At 46.5% G+C, this 10,819-nt stretch overlaps 1 long non-coding RNA gene across 1 annotated transcript in view; it reads left to right on the forward strand.

The window, feature by feature from the left end:
- The window catches only part of LOC132220538 (uncharacterized), a 96,445-nt gene extending 93,773 nt beyond the window's left edge, over positions 1–2,672 (forward strand). Inside the window, exon 3 of the long non-coding RNA XR_009449809.1 lies at positions 2,557–2,672. This is a non-coding gene — a long non-coding RNA (uncharacterized LOC132220538). The remainder of the gene's footprint in view (positions 1–2,556) is intronic.
- The last annotated feature ends 8,147 nt before the right edge of the window (positions 2,673–10,819 follow it).

Raw genomic sequence — 10,819 nt, forward strand, 5'->3', positions numbered from 1 at the left:
ATAATGTCTTCACTCCCCATAATAAATGATATTGATTAAAAAAACTTCTAAACCTATTTTTTCATTTACGAAAAGCATTGCTGTATTGAAAAGAAATAGTTGGATGTGGCCAAAATATCTCCTTGAAAGTGCCAAAGCCTAAAAATGAGAACGCTCCACTTCAAAGTCAGATGAGTAGAGGCGAGATTAGAGGAGGAATGTGGGCTCCGATGGAATCTGTGAGGAGGAATGAGTGTTTCTGAGGAGGGAGCAGTCGGAAGGCAGAGGTGTGTGCAGTGTCTGGCGTGCAGAGTCCTGGGGCGGGACACAGTGGCTGCACCGCATGGCAGGTGGCGTGTGACTGCGCAATGCAGGAGAACGCTCGGCAGGCGCGCACCCCGAAGACACCTCTGGCTTTCCGAATCTGGTGACGCAGAGTTTGGATCAACTGTATGGGCTCTGGTGCGTCTTGGATTTTTATTGTTTTGTTTCCGTTTTGGGTTGAAGCACCAGACTGGCCTCTTAGAAGAGTCATATTTTACTTCTCTCATCCTCCCACTTGCACGTTTTGTCAATTCTTCTTTGGAAGTCATGAAAGTAAAAAAATTAATCAGCTGGCCCGGCCAGTGTTGCTCAGTGGGTGAGCGTTGCCCCAAGCCCCATGCACCAGGAGGTTGCCTGTTAGGTTCCGGTCCGGTCTGGGCCTGTCTGGGGTTTTGGGATCCATCCCCAGTAAGGACTGTGCAGGAGGCGGTTGATTGATGTTTCTCTCTCAGGGATTTTTCCTATCTCTGCCGCCCTCTTCCTTCCTCTCTCTGAAATAAACAAAAACATATATTTTTACAAATTAATCAGATAGCTATAATCTAACAATGGAAAATAGAAAGTGTTGACAGGGGAATGGAGAAATGGAACCCTCACCATCATTGGTCAGAATATAACAAGGTGCAGCCCCTTTGGAAAAAAGATTGGCGATTCCTTGAAAAGTTACATGTAGACTTTCCATATAACCTGGTACAATGACTCCTAGGTATCGCTACCCAAGACAACTGAAACATATATCCAAACAATAACTTGCACATAGATATATAGGAGCATGGTTCATAGTAGCCAAACAGTAGCAATAACCCAAACATCCATCACGTGATGGATGATGGATAAACAAAACGTGGTGTGTGCATGCAATGAACTATCATTCAGCCATTAGAAGGGATGAAGTAATCATAAGCTATATCAGCTGAAAGAAGCCAGACATACGAGTATGACTCCATTTATAGGAAATGTCCTGAATAGGCAAATCCACAGAGACAGGAAGTATACCAGTGGTTGTCAGAGGCTGGGGGAGGCGGGCGGAGAGTGGCTGTTAATGGGTATGAGGTTGCTTTTGGGAATGATGAAGATATTCTGGAATTAAATCATGGTGATGGTTGCACAATCTTGCGAATATACTAAAACCACTAAATTGTACCCTTTAAAATAGTAAATTTTATGGCATGTGAAAAATTAATCAGAGAAAAATATATGAGAAAGTGAAACTTTAATTTTCTTTTGTGATTTGTAATGGACTAAAAGAACATGTTTAAATTGTTGGGGGAAATAATACATCATGTTATTAAAAACTACTTTGGCTGACTTGTCCAATATTACTTAAATTAAATATCACCATCGATGAGCTAATTCGCTTTTAAAAATATTTATAAATCATTTCTATTTAGTCAATTGACTGAAAATTGCCATTAATGTAAAAAGCAGCCATTAAAAATGAATCTACACTCTCAGAACATTGATAGTCAATTTGTCATCTGTAAATTTGTCATCATTGATATAAAATGCATTGGTTGTGAATTAATTAACATTTTCCTGTAGTAAATATATAAAACAACTTTTTATTATACAGTAACATTAAATTTGAAGAAAATTTCCACTTTCATTAATATCTCTGCCATTATCTCATCATACCTGCTCTAGTGGAATGAAACCACCTTATAAAATCACGCTGATGTCTCCATGGTCCTGGAAAACGATAGCTTTTACTTTGGGAGGTCTGCCAAAATGTCTAAAAAAACGGCAGTCTGAGCTTGCCATTGAAGAATCATAATTTTAAAAAAAAAGATCAAATGTTGAAAATTAAGGGTCCACATGATTTAGAGAGGAGTCTTTAATAACATTTTTTGAGTATTTATTAATGTCCCTTTTTAATTGATTTCAGAGAGGAAGGGAGAGGGAGAGATAGAAACATCAATAATGAATGAGAATCATTGCTCTGCTGCCTCCCACACACCCCCAACTGGGGATCAAGCTCACACAACACAGGCATGTACCCCTGACCGGAATCAAACCTGGGACCCTTCGGTCTGGAGTCCGACGCTCTATCCACTGAGCCAACCCAGCTAGGTCATTGAGTGTTTATTTAAATAATTACAACATTTTGTGTAATGCCAAATAGCTTTAATCGATGGGAGTTTAAGGTGGATATTGTAAACTCAAAATAAAGGTCCTACTAAGAACAGCATTAAATCCTGTGACTTTGCTTTGCTGTTGACCTGTGACCCTGACTGCTAAGTTCTGTGGTTACAGGAGTGTCCTGCCCAGTTCCATGGTGTCCACAGGGACAAAGACCCCGCAGAGCCGAGGGCTTGCTTCTGGGTTTTCATCCGTGCCCACCTCCGCTCAGCCAAGGTAAGCAAACACACTGCTCAGCTCCTCCCTGTCTGCCCAGCCCACACTGAGGGCGCTGGGCCCCGGATTGTGGTCCGCCCGCTCTCCGTCCGCAGCTGGGCCCGGGATTGTGGTCCGCCCGCTCTCCGCCCGCAGCTGGGCCCCTGCTCCCAGCTAATAGCAGGAGGCAAGGCCACCCCGCATGCTGCTGTTGGTCATGGGATCCACTTTTGCACACTCGGGGAATTATTTTTAAATAATGTGCCTTTCAAACCAGCTGAGATGAGGTTTCGTGTCCACTAGCGAAAGGTGGACGCCCAAGGATGATGAGTCACCTGCAATGCTTTCTACCATCAGCGTCCTGCCTGCCATTTTATTAGTTAAGGCCTCATCAGAAAAGAAATAGCATTCGTAGAAGAGGTAACTCAGGAGTTTAACTGAGGGGTTATTTAGCGATGGGGACCAGTGTTAAGAGATTTCGAAGAGGATGTTAAAGGACTCTGGCGCAGTGACAGTGGGCCTTGTCCGAAATCGAGCCTGGGCCCCTTCAGCCCGACGCTCTATCCAGTGAGCCAGACAGGCCAGGGCCAGACGGTGGGACTTGAAACCGTCTGCGTGGGGTGGCCACTCCCAAATGGCTCCTCCATCACAGGTTCCGCCTGTGCTGAACAAGAATAAGAAAATCACAAGAGGAAGAGGGAAAACAGAGGAGAAAACGTTTTTTAAAGTTTCTTGTGCACTTACTATGTACTGACTCTCTTTCTGGACAATTTATGTTTATAAGTTCATCTCAGAACACTTATGATGAGGTAGTGTTACTGTCTTTATTTTATAAAAGAAGGAATTGACACGCACATTAGTAACATTGTCTGAACTAGTTTCTTCACACACATTCAAATGCTCTTCAAAATGAATTTATCCAAAGAACGGTTATATTTTCAAAATACAAACTGATACTTTCTGGCAGGTAATAATTCAATGCTTTCCTTTTCCTACGAGGCCAAACTCTAACATTCTTAGAATGAAGGGCCCTGCGAGCACCCTGAGGGGGAGACTTCACCTCTGATTTACTTTGTGGTCCCCAAACTTGGCATCTAAGCATCGACCATTGTGGGGGCATTTATTGAACCCAAATAGGCAAATGCTAAAAACCCAGCTCCTCCCCTTTCCGCTGCCAAGAGGCCGTTGGGAAGACCTATGGGCGAGTCACTGAGGGGTTTTGGCTAATTCCCCTGCTGGCCTTACATCATTGTTACTCCCTGACAATGCAATTGCAGTTCTGTAATTATTCTATGATAACCGTCAAATAGCTTTAAATGGCCCCCATTAGAGCATAGGAATCTTGTTCGTTTGTTTCTTATCACATCTCTAGTAACTAGAAGAGTATCTGGCAATGCATAAGAATTTGTGGAATGGAACCATGAATGACTGCCTTCTCAGGAAACATCATTACACTACCTAGACTCCCAGCATTGCAGAATAGGGTATTATCTATTCCGTATATCAAGTTCCACTCACTTAAGGGGCTTGAAATAACCCTGACCCTGACCCTGACCCTAAGCCCTAACCCTAGCCCTAATCCTAACCCTGACCCTAAATTTAGCCCTAGCCCTAACCCTGACCCTAACCCTAGACCTAACCCTGACCCTACCCCTAGCCCTAACCCTGCCATGGCGAGAGGGAGAAATCACATCTGTATGGGAGAGGGAACTTCTTTATGCATGTGAGTGCCCATTGCTTCTCCAAGAATCGATGATTGCCATCAGAAAGTCATGTCAGGCCACGCCTCCCCTGAAAGCACACTTCAGCCCTTACGAAATGTGCAGCTCCAGACACTTGCTGGGCTGTGCGGAGGAAGGGTCCTGGGGGCTGGTGCTTCTAGGGCCGGAATGCTGCCAGAAGACTCACCTGCACCCTTTCACAGGGACACCGCAGGACTGGGGTTGATTACGTATCTTCCCTTTTATTTTTTTATCTTAGAAAACCCGCTTTATTAATTGCTGCATTTGGGTTTTGTGTGAACTCTCCCGTGAGTCATTCTGAGGATGAAAAACGCCGTTTGTCATGTTTTCCACCAGTCTGTCCTTTCTCTCCCTCTCCTCTCTTCTCCTTCACCATCCCTCCCACCAGCTGCTTGTCTCCGCCCTGGCAGCAGCCGCGTCCCCCCTCCGAGGCTCCCTCTGCGACTACTGAACCCCTTTCAAGGACTGCAATAGAGGATTCTGTGTAGAAAGCCATTTGAAAAATGTCAGGAACACCCCTGCGCCGGCTCCCTGGCTCTGCAGGCGGCCAGCGGACTTCCCTGCGGTTCGCAGCCTGGACCACAGTTTCAGGGGCTGAACTGTGGGCCCTTGTTCGCGTCCCCTGCTAAAAATCAGAGTAAACAGCCGAAATCAACACGGCTTTCTCCACTCCCAGTTCAGCCTCCGCCGCGGAATGCTTGGATTCTATTAATACCGGAGCCTCGGGGCCTTAAAAGAGGGGATTCTCTCAGCCCAGAGGCCGCTGCCTTCTCTTCGAGGGGCAAAAGCGGCAGGAGAGTTTGGGCTGCGACCTAGGTAGTTGGAGCAGCGTAATTGCGCCTTAAATAAGGAAAGGGCTATTTTACAAGCTGTCATTTGAAAATCCATATACTTAGGTCAGAAATTACAGGCTGGGGAATGTGAAATAGCAAGGTACACGGGAGAGGACATATTTGAATGCATATGAGACCTGCAGGGCCTAATGACTCCTGACAGCATCATTCGGTGTTCCTCAGAGCTCCAAGAACAAAAGAGACCTTTCACGGCGATCCCCACAAGGTCAGAGTCATTGCCGTTGGAAATCACAGCCGAATTCTGCTGTCTGAGCCCTACTTCAGACTCTTTCACCAAAGGGAGTTTCGGGAATGTGTTTCGCGATGTAGAGGAGTGTCCCTGTTTCCTGCGTGAACATGCCTGTCCTGGTAGCCACCGCGGCTGTCATGGCCCCCCTGACCAGCTCCCGTGGCATTTGACTCGTGTAGCTTTTATTACACGTAATATATAGTTTGTGCTGTTGCATACTAATCTTACCTCCCTGCCGTACTGCCAGCAGCTGCAGTGGCAAGACCACAGCCCCTCATCCCTCAGACTGAGGCTGTCCAGCTGCCTCCCTTGCAGCTATTACCCATTGACTGAGCGTTGGATGGGCCTGAATCACATATACCATTTTTTTTAATATATTTTATTGACTTTTTACAGAGAGGAAGGGAAAGGGATAGAGAGTTAGAAACATCAATGTGAGAGAAACATCGATCAGCTGCCTCCTGCACACTCCCTACTGGGGATGTGCCCGCAACCAAGGTACATGCCCTTGACCGGAATTGAACCTGGGACCCTTGAGTCCGTAGGTTGATGCTCTATCCACTGAGCCAAACCGGTTAGGGCCACATATACCATTTTTATAATAACATATTGATAGGTGGAGTGTTTTGTTTGCTAACATAGAATTCAGTTAAAATAGGACATGTGTCGAAGCATTATTCCAAATACTAGAGGCCCAGTGCACAAAATTCTTGCACTGGTAGGGTCCCCAGAGGCTGCCAGCTGCCAACGAGGTACTCCCTCCCTTCCCCTGGCCAGCCCCTCCCCCTGGTCGAACTCCTGGATAAGTCCCAGTCAAGGAGACAATTTGCAACTACGCTTTTATTATATAGGATAATTTCCCAACTGTACAATCTACATGGGCATTATTTTATATGATCAGAATAATGTCATTAAAAGATGGTGTGCATCACAGCATGCTGACTGGCCCTGCCTGCCCCTCCACACTTTCTCCTGTGTTTGTTTGTTTGTTTGTTTGTTTGTTTAAATATCCTCCCATGAGGATACAGTTATTGATTTCAGAGAGAGAGGAAGAGAGGGAAACATTGATGTGAGAGAGAAACATCAGCCAGCAGCCTCCCACATGTGCCCTGACCAGGGATCCAACACACAACCTGGGTATGTGCCCTGAGCTGGAATCGATCCTGGAACTTTGGGGGGTAAGGGAAGGGTGCCCCGCCCAGCTGAGCCGCGGGCCAGAGCTCTCCTGTGCTGCTTAGCAGTGGCCGGCACTAGCTATTCTTTTACCGCCAGCCATCATGGTATGAGTTTTATCTTTGCTTTTTCTAAAAACCAAAAGAACCAACCAAACAAAAAAACCAAAAAACAGATTATTAGTGTCCTTGATTATAATTATTCATTTTATTGTTTGTCTCTTCACTAGTCTATGATTTCTTTGAAGGAAGACAGAATGGCCAGGTCACTTTGATTTTATGATCTGTAGTAGATTTCACAGGCTTTCATTACAGGGATGAGTAAACTGATAGAATTTAAAATGACTTCAGCCTGCGGGTATGCCGACATCGGGCTTTTGCAATCAATCATCAGTAAGATCAATCATCTGGCCCCTCCTTGGTCTAGGGCAGTGGTCGGCAAACTGTGGCTCAGCAAACCGTGGCTCGCGAGCCACATGCGGCTCTTTGGCCCCCTCAGTGTGGCTCTTCCACAAAATACCGACTTCTGCGCATGGGCCACGAAGTTCCAATCGCACTGTCCGCGCGCCCGCCCGTGGTATTTTGTGGAATTGACGTGTCCCTCTATTAAACAGCATGTAACAATAGCAAGGGTCTAGGGAGAACTCAGCGACAGTGGGGAAGGCTGCAACCAACGTGTAATCCTTGGGCAGGGTCAGTGGCTGGACTGGGTTTGAATCGTAGCTTTGGGGACCTGTGAGGGGAGAGGGGCCATGGAGTCTGGAGTGAGAACCCTGAATTCTCAGGTTAGATCTTCACAGTGCTGACTGGGTCATCTTGGACACGTCACCGAATCATGAACCTCAGCTGGTCGACTTGTCCTTGCCTGAGGGATCTAACTCTATCCAGACCACCTCTGTGTGAGGAAATGAGGCAGCACAGTTAGAAATGCAGACGAATCATGGGCTAAACTTGCTACATGAAACCATATTGTTTCTCTCACGTGAAATAACGTTGGCCCCACTGCTAGCATTTGCTGCGTATCACCAGGCACTACTCTCTCGGGTGTTCCACCATGTGTTTGGTTTGAGAAACATCATTTGAGCATTTACATGTCCCTCTATTTAACAGCATGTAACAATAGCAAGATAGACAGTATAGCCGAAGCCGGTTTGGCTCAGTGGATAGAGCATCGGCCTGCGGACTGAAGGGTCCCAGGTTCGGTTCCGGTCAAGGGCGTGTGCCTGGGTTGCGGGCGCATCCCCAGTGGGAGATGTGCAGGAGGCAGCTGATCGATGTTTCTCTCTCATCGATGTTTCTAACTCTCTGTCTCTCTCCCTTTCTCTCTGTAAAAAATCAATAAAATATATTAAAAAAAAAAAAAGATAGACAGTATATAACTAGAGCTAGTAGCTGTTCTTTGCAATAGTACTAAGAGCCCCTTTGGGTAAAAGACTAACACGGACTGTAGCTCATGTGTTTGTTTCAATCATATATTCTTGCCTTAACCAAGGTTTGGGATGTTGCACAAATGCTGCGCAATGTGCTTCATTGATGTATTGTGACCACAGCGTTTCAGCTTTATGGTGTGACTGTTTTCCCCTAAAAGACAGCCGGTGTGAGCAGAGTGTATCTCCTTCAGTGCTCCAGCCTCATTGTGAGGGCGGCCATGGAGCCGCCTGTCACCTGAAGCTTCAGGTATTGAAAGCCTGTCCCCCCATCACGCTGCCCACAGGGTATCAGTGTGACACATGGCAGCGAGGTTGTCCAAAGGGAATGTGGGTTGGCCTGGCAGCCATAGCAGACCCAGGGCGCTCCGCCGTTTTCACCTCTGCAGGTCCATCGGACTGTCTTCCCATGTGACCAAACGTGGTCCCCTCGCTCTCACTTCCTGTTTCCTTCCCAACTAAAATAAAGGGGCCCACACCAAAGACTGGCCGCTGGCCGAGGACCGGCCAGGTGAGCCCCACTTCCTGCTGCATCACTTACTTTCGGGGTCTGGTCTCCTGTCACACGCTGCAAGCATTTGTGCTGGGGTTCGTTCCATCCCAGCGCCTTTAAATCACTGGTCCTCACACACAGCTTTCAGATGAATGAAGCAGACGGTTTTCTAAGTCCAGGATTCACAGCCATTGACTAGTGCTTTTAAAGAGCCCAAGTTTATCATTCCTGCCCAGACTGACTCACATTCCTGGCTGCCATGGGCAGGTTTGGAATGTCTAGCCCTAGAAATTCACATTTTGTACAGTTATTTCTATCTCGTATATTTAACCCACAAGATGAATATAGTTGAAAACAGCAGCAAGCCTGTTTCAAATTAGGTGATGCACTTAGGGTATTGACAAAGACCATAGGAAAACACGAGGCAGAGCATAACAACTTAGAAATACAATAGCCGAATCTGTTAAAAAAAAAAAAATACACAACACAGCACCTTGAATTCCCAGCTACCGTTAATACATATTTTACAGAAATTAGTAAATCTCCAATGAATATTTTTAAAACTCACTCAACCGTGAGTTTAAACTCAGAGTAACAAATTTAACTTATAAATATTCTTAAACAGTAAATATCAAGAAACCGTTTTTACAGTGTGGAAGGAGCCAAGTTATAAGGTGCATAACGGAGCATGGGATCTGTCTGTGCAGCATCCATGTGAACACGCATTACTGTAAAAGGCATCACTATTTCATTCCACACCATGCAAGGTTAAAGTAAAATAGTCTGAAGAAAGAAAAAGAAACAGGAAGTGGAGGAATGCAAGACTCTAATTCCCTGTGACGTAGCATGCCAGTTCACTTAGCATCCAATGAAAGGGACGCACTTGAATCCCACTGCCACCTTCCTTGGGGAAAACACCCGGGAGTTTTCCTTGAATAAGGACCAGTGAATCTCAACCAAAGGAAACTGACCAGGCCTGTCTCGGATAATGAAGAATGGGAGCTGGACCCGGAGACGCAGCGACCTAAAGCCTGCCGACAGCAATACCGCGGGTGACTTCCCGAGGTGACCGTCCGCAGTGGCTCCCGGACCAGTAAAACCAGGGCTGGCAGCCTCCCCTCCGCCCGCAGCCTCCCTCGCGCACACCCGCACACCCGCACACCCGCAGGGCTCCAGGAGCCCAGCCAGGAGGACGTGCATGTGTAGGGTGGAGTGTGGCTTTCTTCTCTCCTCGTCTGGGGCTTCTTGCTGTATGTGTTGGCCACCACTGCTCAGAAGTGGCTTATGTGAAATCCAATGCTATGAAAAATACACAAAGAAGTCTCATTTTTGTCTGAACCAGTGCAACAAATTTCTAGTCAGAAGAACCCTTTTGGCTGTTTAGAAATATCAGGACCTCCTCCATTTAGCTCCTTTAACTCTTCTTTTTTTTAAAGATCCTTCTAAACGTTTCATCTCACCATTTTCCTTCTCTTTTTTTTTTTAAAAAATACATTTTTATTGATTTTTAGAGAGGGAGAAAGGGAGAGGAAGCGGGAGGGAGAGAGAGAAACATCCATCCACCACCTCCTGCTCGCCTTCTACTGGGGATTTGAACCAGAAACCAGGGCATCTGCCAGGACCAGGAACCCAACCGATGACCTTTTGGTGTATGGGACAATGCCCAACCAACTGAGCCACACTGGGGCTCGCCATTTCTTTTCTTCATCGTAGATCAGGATAGCTCTGTTGTTGAGTTCCGAATGTGTCATATAGGTGACTTGGTAAGTAGTGAAGTGATGGTAGCAGATAAGGAAATCATCAGAGGATTTTTTTGCCTGCTATCTACTTCGGAAAGTTCTTCAGGCACAAGCGTCCATTCAGACCGTGAGTGAGTTCTCATTTAATGAGACTCATTATCTCTGTTTTTGCTCCACCCCGTGTTCTTAGCTTTTATTAGTGTTCATGTTGGAAGCCGAACGGTCTTCAAGTCGTTGACTGATTTGATCCCTGGCCAACATACCAAGCATTCTTCACAGGAGCTCCTCGCGTTGACGACCAAACGCTGTGGCAGCGGAGTGGGTCACACAGGACTCGGCTCTCAACCCCGCCCTCCTCCCCGGACCACACACGCCAGCAGTGGTTGGCTGCTTACTAGCCTCTGCAGAGGCCTGTTGACTCACCAACTGTGTGAGGCTCCATTGTTTGCTAGTTGCTAGTGTCCTGGCTAAGTCAGATTTCCTCAGAGGGAATGTAAACCCCGGGTGCTCAGAACATCATGGTTTT

The sequence above is a fragment of the Myotis daubentonii genome, chromosome 18 (assembly GCF_963259705.1).
Source record: "Myotis daubentonii chromosome 18, mMyoDau2.1, whole genome shotgun sequence".
NCBI lineage: Eukaryota > Metazoa > Chordata > Mammalia > Chiroptera > Vespertilionidae > Myotis > Myotis daubentonii.